Raw genomic sequence first — 12,918 nt, 5'->3', positions numbered from 1 at the left:
CAGCCAATCAGCCTCCTTTTGTACAGTAACAATTCTGTGAATAATTAATTCTGAGCCCTCTAAGGAAATATCAGAGCAGGGTTTGTAAAGAGGTCAGATTGAATGAGTGTCTCGGTGAACACAAGTGAGACACAGGTACAGAGAGGCTTTGGGATGGATTAAATTAAATTTTATACATTTGCACCGTCATCAACATTACAGCAGTGAAAAATGGGAGTGATCGAGAGAGTGGAATTAGAGCAGCAAATAAATCTTCAACATTTATGTAGCTAAAGGGGATGCTGGGTAAAGATACTGTAGTTAGTGCTTATTTTATTCCAGGCACACCCGCCTAGGAGCACATCCTTCTTGTATCTATCCTGTCGAGCTCTTGACGATTTTGTTCATTTGAAGTGTTTCATGTTTAGATACTTCAGAGAAGACAGCTTCAAGCTCCTCAATCTCTCCTACCAGGGCAATGCTGCTGTTAGAATTCAATTCACTGGGGCATGTAACTGGCTGCTTCATGGACTGGAACTGGCAATTGAGACTGAAAGGTAACTGAGTGGTGAGCACTGCTGCCACACAGCGTCAGGGACCCAGGTTTTATTTCAGCCATATGCGACTGTGTGGAGTTTACACGTTCTCACCATGTCTGCGTGGGTTTCCTAGGGTGCTCGAGCTTCCTCCCACAGTCCAAAGATGTATAGGTTAGGTGTATTGCCTATGCTAAATTGCCCACAGTGTCCATGTATGTGCCGGTTAGGCCATTAGCCATGGGAAATGCAGGGTTACAGGGACAGGGTGGGTCTGAATGGGATGCTCATCATAGGCTGGTGTGGACTCGATGGATGAATACCCTGTTTCTGCACTGTAGGGAATCTATTCTATTCTCATGAAGAAGAATGTACTTGTCTCAATGTGTTGCAAATTTGTGGCATTCCCTCTTCAAAATGCGGTGGATGCCAGGACAATGAGCAGATTTAATGAAGAGATACAGATGTTGAATTTGCAATGAGATGAAGGGTGAGAGAGAGCAGGTGGGAAAACCCAGCTGAGACCGAGGTGAGCTCAATCATCACCGTATTAAATGGTGGGGCTGGTTCGAAGGGCTGCATTGCCTCTCCTGTGCCCAGTGCTCATCTTCTTACGGTAATAACTGGAAAGCTGAATCCAAAACTCACCACCTTCACCAAAGGAGATTTTGGAAAAAGCAGGCTAGTCAGGTGGATTAGCGTTCCAAACTTAGATAGTGAGGAAGCGTGTAGGAGATAATGATTTTGCAATTTTAAACTGAGGGGAGACAGTGATTTATGGTTTTAGACTGTGAGGACATTCACACCGTCCAGAATACTCTGTTGTGAACATCCATCCTATACTTTAATACGACAATGTAACACAAAACACCCAGGAAACTTCGCCTCACCTCGTAATCTGGTAAAAGACTTCTGATAAATCTGGTTGAACTTAGAACACAGCTGGAAAGCTGGAAGATTAAATCCAATCCAAGATCCAGTGCTTAAACAAAGGAGACTACAATAGGATGAGGCAGGAGTTGGCTAATGTAGACTGGAAGCAAAGACTTTACCGTGGGAAAGTTGACGGACAACGGGGGAATTTTTCGAAGTGCTCAGCAAAAGTATATATCAGGGAAAAGGAAGGACTGTAGGAAAAAGGAGTAATCTGCCATGAGTGGCTCAGGAAATAAGGGAGTCTATCAAATTGTAATAGAAGGCATACAAATTGGCAAAGACTACGGAGAAACTAGGAGATTAGAGAAACTTTAAAGATCAACAGAAAGCTAGATGGGATTGGGGGAGAAAAGTGATGAGTAACTGTCCCCAGGGCCGGAATAGCAGTTTACACTGCTAGAGAGGAACCTATTGTGTGGGGAACATATGGTCTCTGTAATTGTTGAAGCACTTAACTGTTACCATAGAGATAATCCTGATCAAGTTACAAATCACAGCACACTCCAAAAGCTTGTACTTCCAAATAAACTGTTGGACTATAACCTAGTGTTGTGTGATTTAGAAGTTTGTCCACCCCACCCCAACACCGGCTCCTCCATATCAGAATCCTGATATACAGCCCCACTGAAACTGAAGTGCCTGTCAGATACTTGAGGGAGCCGCAGGGGTGTATGTTTTAACCACAAAGTGCGAAACTGAACTAGACTTTCTAACTGACCGTTGCCATGGAGATAATACTGAGAGAGACTCTCTATTCAAAGTCCCAAACCACAAAAGGTATAAAGAATGGGAGCTTTACATCGGACAGGTGGGGAGTTACCTGATGCTGCTTGGAGGTGTTCTGCATGTACACTATCCAGGTAACTGCCATATCTCATCAATAAAGACTCAAAGAAGACCTCTCAGAGTTCTGTACCAAGTTATTCTTATCCAGCAGGGTTTAGGAATGAGTACACCGCAGTCAGTCTTCACAGTGGAGGATACGAAGAACATGCCAGTAATTGATAAGGAGACTGAGGAAGGTGAGGACCATGAAACAACGATTATCACCAAAGCATTAGAGCTGGGCAAGCTAATGGAGCTAAAGCTAGATAAGTCTCTTTGCCCTGATGGAATACATCCCAGGGTGCTACCAGAGATAGCCGGAGAAATAGTAAATATACTTGGAGTCAGGGTCCTACAGCAGAGACAGGCCCTTTGGTCCAACTGGCCCATGCCGACCAGAATGTCCATCCACACTAACCCCATTTCCCTGCACTTGGCCCACCTGCTTCTGACCCTTTCCTATCCATGTATTTGTCCAAATGTCTTTTACCTGTTGTTAATGTACCCACCTCAACCACTTCCACTGGCAGCTCATTCCATATACATACCACCCTCTGTGTAAAACAGTTGCCCCTCAACTTCTCTTTTATTCTTTCCCCTCTAACCTTCAACTGATGCTCTCCAGTCCTTGATTCCCTGGGAAAAAGACTGAATGCATTCACCTTATCCATGCCTCTCATGGTCTTACACACTTCTAGAACAGTACCCACTCAGTTTCCTCTGCTCTAAACAAAACAATCCTCGCTTGTCCAACCTCTCCCTATAACTCAGACCCCTGAGCCCTGACAACATCCTTTTTAAATTGTTCTGCACTTTTTACAGTTTAATAACTGAAACCTACACTGCATTCATCATATTTCCAGTGTTTCCCCACGGCGCTGGAACCAACGTGACAACGCCAATGGATTACAGTCCATGATCGAGAATGAACTCCTTTACAACAATCCCATTTTCATAGTATTTCCCATGGTGCAGGTATCCTTGTGTCTTTCTGGTTGCATGGTTAATTAAAGACTTGTCCTTCTACAAAGCAAAGCTGTGGCTTAATTGTTCCTGGGAAACATGCCATGATTTTTCAGACTTCTAAAAACAAATGAACTCTTTCTCCACAGTCACCACCCTAACATGGACTTGGCTGTGTCTCAGTAGTTTTTCCAGTCACACTGAGATTTGGAATATTCGCCCACGGACAGAATACACACCTTTCCTTCCACAGGAAAAGGCCAATGAATATTCAGATCGGCACGGATCAAGTAACTATCAGATCTGAACATGAAGTTCAATTTGAATTTCTCATCCACAAATCCACCCTTTCAGTATCCTACAACTGAGAAAACAACTCACCATATTAATACAGGATGGATCTTTATAAGATAATTATAGTATTAAATTGTAGTTTCATGTTTCCCAAAGTTTTAACTCTCAATCTAACAATTTCTTTCTTCTGTGAACTGAAATCCAAACCAACCTCCTCACTCCTTTCCTCCACACCTGGTTCTCACACACTCTGTCCTCTCTTTGAATTCAGTTTCCTAGCTCTTGTCTGCGGACTAAGAACCAAACCAATGAGTCTGATTCTGAGTCCACCGGGGGGGGGGGGGGGGGGGGGTGAGGGGAGTTGTTGGTGAATCCTCTGATGACAACCACCCTGCATACACTGCTTCCTGCACACTCTGGCCAAAACCCGTCTTACTAAAATGAACCAAATTAGAACTCAAATTGCAGGTCCATCCTTGTCACTTTCCACAAAAACCCTGAATCTTCACAAAAAAAGAGTTCTGATAACTTTCTGCAAAATGCTGCACCACTGATAGTCTGATCACATGGCAGGGTACCAGGAAAGGGGCCATTCCCCTGGGTCCTGCTCCGGAAGATGCCAATGACAGATTAATCCGATACACCCACAGCCTCCTTCCCAGGCACTGACCCGTACTGTGCATATTCCCACAATTGGCCAGCACTGTGCCCATACACTGGTCTCCCCTCCTACAGCACGTGCTCCCGATCATACAGGAGTCCGGGTGATTGACAGCAGCTGCTGCCCAATATATCAGAATCCCTACAGTATGGAAACTGGCCCTTCGGCCAAACAAGTCCATACCGACCCTCCAAACAGTAACTTGCACAGACCCATTCCCCTACCCTATATTTACCCCTGACTAATGTAACTAATATTATGGGCAATTTAAAATGGCCAATTCACCTGTCCTGCACATCTTTGGGATTGTGGGCAGAAACCGGAGCACCCAGAGGAAACCCGCTTAGACACGGGGAGAATGCACAAATTCCAGGTTTGGCTGGAATCAAAACCGGGTACCTGGTGCTGTGAGGCAGCAGTGCTAATCATTGAGCCGTCTCTATGGACGGGAAGGGGCGGAGCTGGAGAACTGGGGTAATGAGATTGTAAACAATGAATGAATGTGGAGGACACTGGGGGATGGACAGGTCAGTGAGGGACAGGAGCAGTGCAGCAGCAGGAGGGGATCCTGGACAAACTGAGCAATGGGAGAGTCTGACAGGAGAGAAACTACAGGAAGGTTCTGTTTAGAGGCTGAGGCAGGGACAGCTGGGAGACAGTATGGCCTGGTGGCTTGGGCAGGTTTTCTAATCAGCCTCTTCAAAGATGCTGTTCCTCAACTCTGAGCCCGATCCTCCTGGTCCAGAGGTAAGGACACTGCCACCATTTCCTGGTGGGCAAGGGATACGGGGACCGCCTTTCAAAAAGGAACTCAATTGTGTTGGTGACATTAACAAGACTCAATACACAGTCACTGACAAAATGCTGGCATACTTGAACTTCATCCCGAATATTAACACCTATAACTGGGTAACGCAGACCCCGATGTACAGAGTTAAATCCTGGATATTAATAACAGCTTTGTGCATGGGAAATCATGTCTCATGAATCTGACTCAGTTTTTTTGAAGAAGTAACAAAGAGGATTGCTGAGGTCAGAGCATGGACATGATCTACATGGACTTCAGTAAGGCGTTCGACACGGTTCCTCACTGGAGACTGGTCAGCAAGGTTAGATCGTATGGAGTACAGAACTGGCCCAAAAGTAGAAGGCAGAGGGTGCTTTTCAGGCTGGAGGCCTGTGACCAGTGGAGTGTCACAAGGATCGGTGCTGGATCCACTACTTTTCGCCATTTATATCCATGATTTGGATGTGAACATAAGTATTGTAAGTAAGTTTGCGGATGACACCAAAATGGGAGGTGTGGTAGACAGGGAAAAAGATTACCTCAGAGTGCAAGGGGATCTAGATCAGATGGGTGATGGGCTGAGGAGTTCAGTTTAGAAAAATGTGAGGTGCTGCATTTTGGAAAAGCAAACTTTAGCAGGCCTTTACAGTTAATAGTAAGTTCCTGGGGAGTGCTGCTAAACAAAGAGCCCTTGGGAGTGCAGGTTCATAGTTCCTTGACAGTAGAGTAGCAAGTGAATCGAATAGTGAAGGCGGCGGTTGGCCGGCTTGTCTTTATTGGTCAGAGCATTGAGTATAGGGGTTGGGAGGTCATATTGCGGCTGTACTGGACATTGATTCGGCAACTTTTGCAATATTCCATCGAATTCTGTTCTCCTTCCTATCATGTTTAAGAACATCCATCTGAAAGAGGTCAGAAAAGAAGTATAGCATGTTGCCAGGGTTGGATAGGCTGTTTTCTCTGGAGCTTCAGAGGCTAGACAGTGATCTAAAAGAGATTTTAAAAATCAGGCCGGGCATGGATAGGGTAAATAGACAAGATATTTTCCCTCCAGTGGGGGAGTACAGAACTAGGGGTTTGGGAGGGAGGGTAGGCAGACAGGGAGTGGGTGGATTGACAGGGGTGGGACAGCAATGGGTAGGGAAAGAGAGGGGGGATAGAGAGGGGTGGCACAGAAACAGGTGGGGACAGAAAGTAGGATTAGAGAGGAGGGGAACAGAGGGGGCGACTGATGGTGGGGGGGGGGGGGGGGGCGACTGACAGGAGGGGGCAACCGACGGTGGGGGTGCGACCGACAGGGTGGGGGGCGTGACCGACAGGAGAGGGGGGAACGACCGACAGGAGAGGGGCAACCCACTGGAGGGGGCAAACGACAGAGAGGAGGGACAGACCGAGGGGGCGACAGATGGGGGATCAGACCGACAGAGGGGAGGACGACCCATGAGGGGGTGGGGCGACGACAAAGAGGGGGGGAACAGACAGAGGGGGGGGGGAGACGGGGAGGAAGATGGAGAGTTATTTTATAGATCTACAACTCAACCCTGTTTGTGTTTTGTCCTCCTCACCTTAATTCCCTCTGAAGGGCTCAGAACAACTGCATAGTTCCTGGAAAGTTTCAGGGAGATCAGGTGCTGAACATGGAATTTGGGACACTAACATTGAATGGAATGTGCTGGTCAATAAATGGACTCTGGTACGACTCCACTGTCTGTGTGGTGTTTGCACATTCTCCCTGTGTGTCTGCGTGGGCTTCCTCTGGGTGCTCTTAATTTCCTCCCACAAATCCAAAGCCATGCAGGTTAGGTGGATTAGCTTTGGGTAATGGTAGGTTACAGAGTTAGGGTGGAATGCTGTTCCGATGGTTGGTATGGTCTCATGGGGCGAAAGGCCTGCTTCCACACTGCAGGGATTCTGTCACTGAGTATAGGGGTTAGGAGGTCACGTTGTGGCTGAGTAGGGCATTGGTCAGGCCAGTGTTAGAATACTGCATTCAATTGTAGTCTCCCTGATTTCAGAAAGATGTTACCAGTATATGACTCAACCTCTTAATGGCAAGTTCTTGGGAAGTATTGACAAACAAACAGACCGTGCAGTGTAGGTTAATAGTTCCTTGAAAGTGTAGTTGAAGGTAGACAGGTCGGTGAAGGTGGTGTGCGGTATGCTAGCTGTTATTGGGCAGTGCATTGAGTACAGGAGCTGGGAGATCATGTTTCGGTTGTACAGTTTATTGGCTTGGCCACTTTTGGAATGCCCGCTGCTTTCAATTCCAGTCTCCCTGCTATAGGAAAGATGTTGGGAAACTTGAAAGAGTTCAGAAAAGATTTACAAGGGTGTTGCCAGATTGGAACATTTGAACCATAGGGAGAGTGTGAATAAGCTGAGGCTATTTCCCTGCAGCACTGGACACGTTAGGTGGCTTTAATCGAACTTTATCAAATTATGAGGATCAATGATAGGGTGACTAGTCATGGTTTCTTTTTTCCCAGGGTAGGGGAATCCAAACGAAAACGTAAATCTTTTTTCCAAGGTGGAAATGACAAATTCTAGAGCCACACATTTAAGAGAGGGAGCAAGTTTAAAGGAGATGAAAACCGGAACAACTGCAGATGTTGTAAACCAGGAAGAGAAACAGAAGCTTCTGGAAACGCTCAGCAGGTCTAGCAGCATCTGTGAAGAGAAATCAGCGATAACGTTTCTGAGGGTGACCAGACCTGAAACTTTAACTGATTTTTTTCACAGATGCTGCATGACCTGCTGAGCATTTCCAACAATATCTGTGCAAGTTTAAAGGGAGTTGTGTCAGACAAGTGTCTTGTGCAGAAGGTGGTCAGTGACTAGAATGTATTCTCTTGGGAGATGGGAAAAGCAGAAACAATCACAGTTTAAGAGGCATTCGGACAGACACATAAGCAGGCATAGGTTATCAGGGATATGGATCATGTTACAAGCAGATGGAATTAGTTTGGGATGGCATTATGATCTGCACAGACACGATGGGCTGATTACTCTGGTGCTGTAACTGTTATGTTTTCCAGGGGTTAGAATGTTTTTTGAAGTAACAAAAATGATTGATGAGGGCAGACTGGTCGACATGATCAACGTGGACTTTAGTAAGGCATTCGGCAAGCTTTCTCATGGAGACTGGTTAGCAAGGTTAGGTCTCATGGAATAAAGCAGAAACCAGCTATTTGAGTACAGAACTGGCTCAAAAGTAGAAGACAGAGAGTGGTGGCGGAGGGATGCTTTTCAGACAGGAGGCCTGTGGAGTGTCACAAGGATTGGTGCTGTATCTATTATTTTCCGTCATTTATATCAATGATTTGAATGTAAACACAGGAGGTATTAGTAATTTTGCAGATGACGCCAAAATTGGAGGTTTAGTGGACAGCGAAAAAGATGACCAAGGCTGCAATGTTTCCTGCAGGTGTCACCATTTCAGATGCTGCCCGACCTGCTGGGGATCTCCAGCACTTCTTGGGTTTGTTGCAGATTCCCACCATTTTGCTGAAGCACTGGAGACAGAGAGCTGTACAGCTCCAGATTTTGTTGACTCTGATTCCTGGGATGTCAGGACTGATGGATGAAGAGGGACTCAATCCTCGTTTAATCCTCCTTTCCTTTGGTTTTCGGAGCCGCTGACTACATCACTAATATTCTACCTCCCACTCTCTGTCCTGAATCTGACCCATCTAACCTGACACTTTAGCTCCCACCCCCCTGCCAGACTAGTTAATACCTCACCAATGGAACTGGCAATAGCGCCCCCCCCTCCCCAGGAGATTTGACCCAGCTCTGCCCAGGGGTAACCGGTCAGGCTGGTACAGTTCCCACCTAACCCAGAAACGCTCCCAATGCCTGAAGAATCTAAACCCTTCCATGGTACACCATTTCTCCAGCCACATATCCGGCTGATCTACCCTCTTATTCCTGCTCTCACTAGCACATGGCACTGGGAGCAAGTCTGACATCATTTCATTTCAGGAGCTGCATTATAATGTGTCCCTGCTCTCCCAATATCCAGCTTTCAAACACTCATCCCTTTGTTTCATGCTGTCGTTGGTATTGATGTGTTCTCCAACCACGGGCTGTTTACCCTCCAGCTCCAGAATGTCCTGTAGCTGCACCATGATATCGCGGATCCTATCACCAGGGAGATAACATACCATCCTGGATTCATGGCTGTGGCCATAGAAGTGCCTGTCTGTATCACTGACTATTGAATCCCCTGTCACTATCTTTCTTCCCGTTCTGGGCAGCAGAGCTATCTACGGTGTCATGAAATTGGCTGTTGCTGATTGCCTCTGAGACCAACACATACGCACACACCCACACGAATCCCAAGCGGTATACAGTATCTGTTTGGGAAGGGAATAACCACTGGGAACTCCTGCACTTCCTTCCTGAGCCTTTTACTTGATCTGATGGTCCCCCATTCCCTTTCTGCCTGTGTAACCCTCACCTGCAGTGTGACTAACTCACTGAACATGCTGTCCATAACATTCTCAGTATTGCAGATGCTCCACAGTGAGTCCACTCACAGCTCCAGGTCTGAAAAGCAGTTTCCCAGTAGCTGCTGATGGGCACATTTCCTGCACACATAGCCCGTCAGGGACACTGGAAACATCCCTAATTTTCCCACATTGTACAAGAGGAGCACACCATGGGTCTGAGGTCTCCTGTCACACAGGCTCTCTAGATTCAGCTAGTTACTCCCATTTAGAGAATTTAAATGAGCGAGCAATCTTCCTACCCTTCAAACATTGTAATCAAAATCCCGTATTCTTTACTTAAGTTGATACGTTATACCTTAAAAACTGTTACAAAATTTCCACAGGTATCGCTTACAAACTGGCTGTTACCTTTGGGACCATGTGAATTTCTGAATGGGCTGAAACAAAACGGAGTTTCAGCTTCACATTCTCCCTGTCCCACCTCGCTCTGTTTACACCCAACTCCAAAATACTCATTGAGCCAAGCAGCCCTCACAGTGCAGCCCTGTCATTTTCATTGTCTGCTCACCCCTACACTGCCCTCAGCCTCCTGTACTGTTCCAATACATCTCAATGGGAGCTCAGGAAAAGCATCTCATCTTTCAATTCAATCCTTTGTAGCCCCAGAGTCAACATGGACCTCAGCAGTTTCTGGGTGAACAGACAGTTGTTAGAATCTGGAACATTCCACCTAAAACGGTACTGGAATTTGTGTTTATAAGGAGCTGCAGGGAATTGAAAATAAGGAGTTTACAGGTTAGCATCATGAAGTGGGTGATTGGGACTAAATCTGACAGTCCCTACAAAGAGACGAAGTGCAATCTGGACAAATCTATGCTCCCCCTCAGACCAAAACAGACTCTGAGCTTCCAGTTGCCTGCCACTTTAACACACGAGCCTGTTCCCTGGCCAACATCTGTCTCATTCTTAATGCAGTGTTCCAGGGAAGCTTGATGCAGAACACTCCAGAACATACCAAATGGCCCTGTATTTCAAGGACAGCAATTTCCCCTCCCATGTGGTCAACAATACCCTTCAGTGTATCTCCACCACTTCCTGCACCTCTGCTCTTGAACCCCACCCCTCCAACCGCAGCAAGGATAGAACCCCCAAGTCCTCGCTTTTCAGCCAGATACAACACATCATCCTCTGCCATTTCCACCACCGACAATCAGACCCCACCAACAGAGATATCTTTCCCTCCACACCCCTTTCAGCATTCCTCAGAGACCATTCCCTGTGACTTCCGCATTAGATCCATGCTCCCCACCAACCCATCCTCCACTCCCAACACCTTTGCCTGCCATTGCAAGAGGTGTGAAACCTGTGCCCACACCTTCCCCTCACCTCCATCCAAGACACCAGAGGTCCCTTCCACATCCAGCAGAGATTTTCCTGTACATTGAATAACCTCATCTATTGTGTTCATTGCTCTCTACAATGGGGAGACAGGACGCCAACTTGCAGAATGTTTCAGGGAACCTTTCTGGGAGACGTGCACCAATCAACCCCACTGTCCTGTGGTCAACCATTTCTACAACCCACCCTCTCACTCTGCCAAGGACATGCATGTCCTGGGCCACCTCCACCACAAAATCCTAGCTACATGACTCCTGGAGCAAGAATACCTCATCTTCTACCTTGGGACCCTTTAAGTACAGAATCAATGTTTCATCATTTCCCCTCCCCCCACCATATCCCAGATCCAGCCCTCCAACTCAGCACCACCCTCTTGAACAGTCCCACCTGTCCATCTTCCTTCTTAATTACCCACTCCACCCTCTCACCATTACCCTCCACCAGCATCTTCCTATCGCCTTCCCAACTACCTTCTCGCCAGCCCCACACACACATCCTATTATCTGTCAACCCTCTTCCCCACTCAGAATCCTGCTGAAGGGCTCAGGCCCAATATGTCAATTCTCCTGCTCCTTGGATACTGTCTGACCGGCTGTACTTCTCCTGCGCCAAACTTTAACGTAAGCTGGAAGAACAAACCTCATTTTGTACTTGGGGGACCCTTCAGGCCTCTGACCTTAAAACTGAATTCATTAATTTTAGGTCCTAAGTCTCCCACGTCCTTGCGCCCTAGTGCCCCACCCCACACACCAGGCCTTGTTATTACATAGCCTGCCATTACACATTACCTATGGTTAGTCACTAACAGTCTCCATTAACATCTATTCACTCTCCCCCAGCCAGATCATTATTCATTCCTTTGTCCAATTGCTGCTATATCTCTTTTTGGACTATATCACCACCTATCATTTACTCCTTAACCCCTACCTTCTGCATATAAACTGACATTTTTTCTCAGTGACATCAGTTCTGAGGAAGGGTCAGCGGATCCAAAATGTTAACTCTGATTTCTCTTCACAGATGCTGCCAGACCTGCTGAGCTTTTCCAGTACCTTCTGGTTGTTGTTTCTGATTTAAGCATCCACAGTTCTTTTGGTTTTCATTTACTGGGAGTTTCTAATTCAGGTCTAGCAGCCTACATCATGAGTTTATAAACCCTCCCAGTCCACACTAACTCCATTTCTCTCCCACTCCCTTCACACTCACTGGGTCTCTTCCCAACCCCTGCCCAGTGACACTGCACCTGCACAGCTCATGGTCACATGCTGGCCTGTTGGCAACACCCCTCATTCACTCCCATTGGCTGGAGGATTACATCTAGTCTCCTATTGTTCTGAAGCTGCCGTCAATCAGCCAGGCCCCATTGTGACATGAGTGGTGGGATCCTCCCAGGAGTGTGGGAGGCTGAGGGGTAACCTCATAGAGAGGTTTATAAAATCATGGGAGGCATTGATGAGATAAATAGACAAGGTCTTTTCCCTGGGGTGGGGGAGTCCAGAACTAGAGAGCATAGGTTTAAGGTGAGAGGGGAAAGATATAAAAGGGACCCAAGAGACTACTTTTTTCATGTAGAGATGGTGCGTGTATGGAAGCTACTGTCAGGGGAAGTGGTGGCAGCTAGTACAGTTACACCATTTGAAAGGCATCTGGATGTGTATGAATAGGAAGGGTGTAGAGGCATATGAGCCAACTGCTGCCATATCGTACTAGATTAGGATAGGATATCTGGTCGGCACGGACGAGTTCGACTGAAGGGTCTGTTTCCGTGCTGTATATGTCTGTGGCTCTGCCCTGGGATGAGCTTCATCATTCACAGTGAATGGGGCAGTATCACAGAGCACAGGGGTTGGGGGCTATTCAGCCCATTGCGGCTATACTCTCTCCCTCTGGACATGCTGCCAATCTGCCCTTCCTCCCCTCCCATTTACCCGTAGCACTCCAAATTTATCCTCAAATAGTTAAATTCCGAGATGTACAGCACAGAAACAGACCATTCAATCCAACTCATCCATGCCACCCATTTATCCCAAATTAATCTTGTCCCATTTGCCAGCACTTTGCCCATATCCTTCTAAACTTTTCTTAATC

General features: G+C 46.8%; 1 long non-coding RNA gene across 2 annotated transcripts in view; it reads right to left on the bottom strand.

Annotated features, from left to right (window-relative positions):
- The window catches only part of LOC132812001 (uncharacterized), a 44,346-nt gene that overhangs the window by 15,517 nt on the left and 15,911 nt on the right, over window positions 1-12,918 (bottom strand). The window contains exon 4 of one of the 2 annotated variants that reach the window (XR_009643441.1): window positions 5,754-5,883. The exons of the other annotated variant lie outside the window; for it this stretch is intronic. This is a non-coding gene — a long non-coding RNA (uncharacterized LOC132812001). Of the gene's footprint in view, window positions 1-5,753; window positions 5,884-12,918 lie in introns of those variants that run through there. 2 annotated transcript variants of the gene reach the window in all.

This window comes from Hemiscyllium ocellatum, unplaced genomic scaffold (assembly GCF_020745735.1).
Source record: "Hemiscyllium ocellatum isolate sHemOce1 unplaced genomic scaffold, sHemOce1.pat.X.cur. scaffold_2510_pat_ctg1, whole genome shotgun sequence".
Taxonomy (NCBI): Eukaryota; Metazoa; Chordata; class Chondrichthyes; order Orectolobiformes; family Hemiscylliidae; genus Hemiscyllium; species Hemiscyllium ocellatum.
This window is presented reverse-complemented; position numbering and strand designations above follow the sequence as displayed.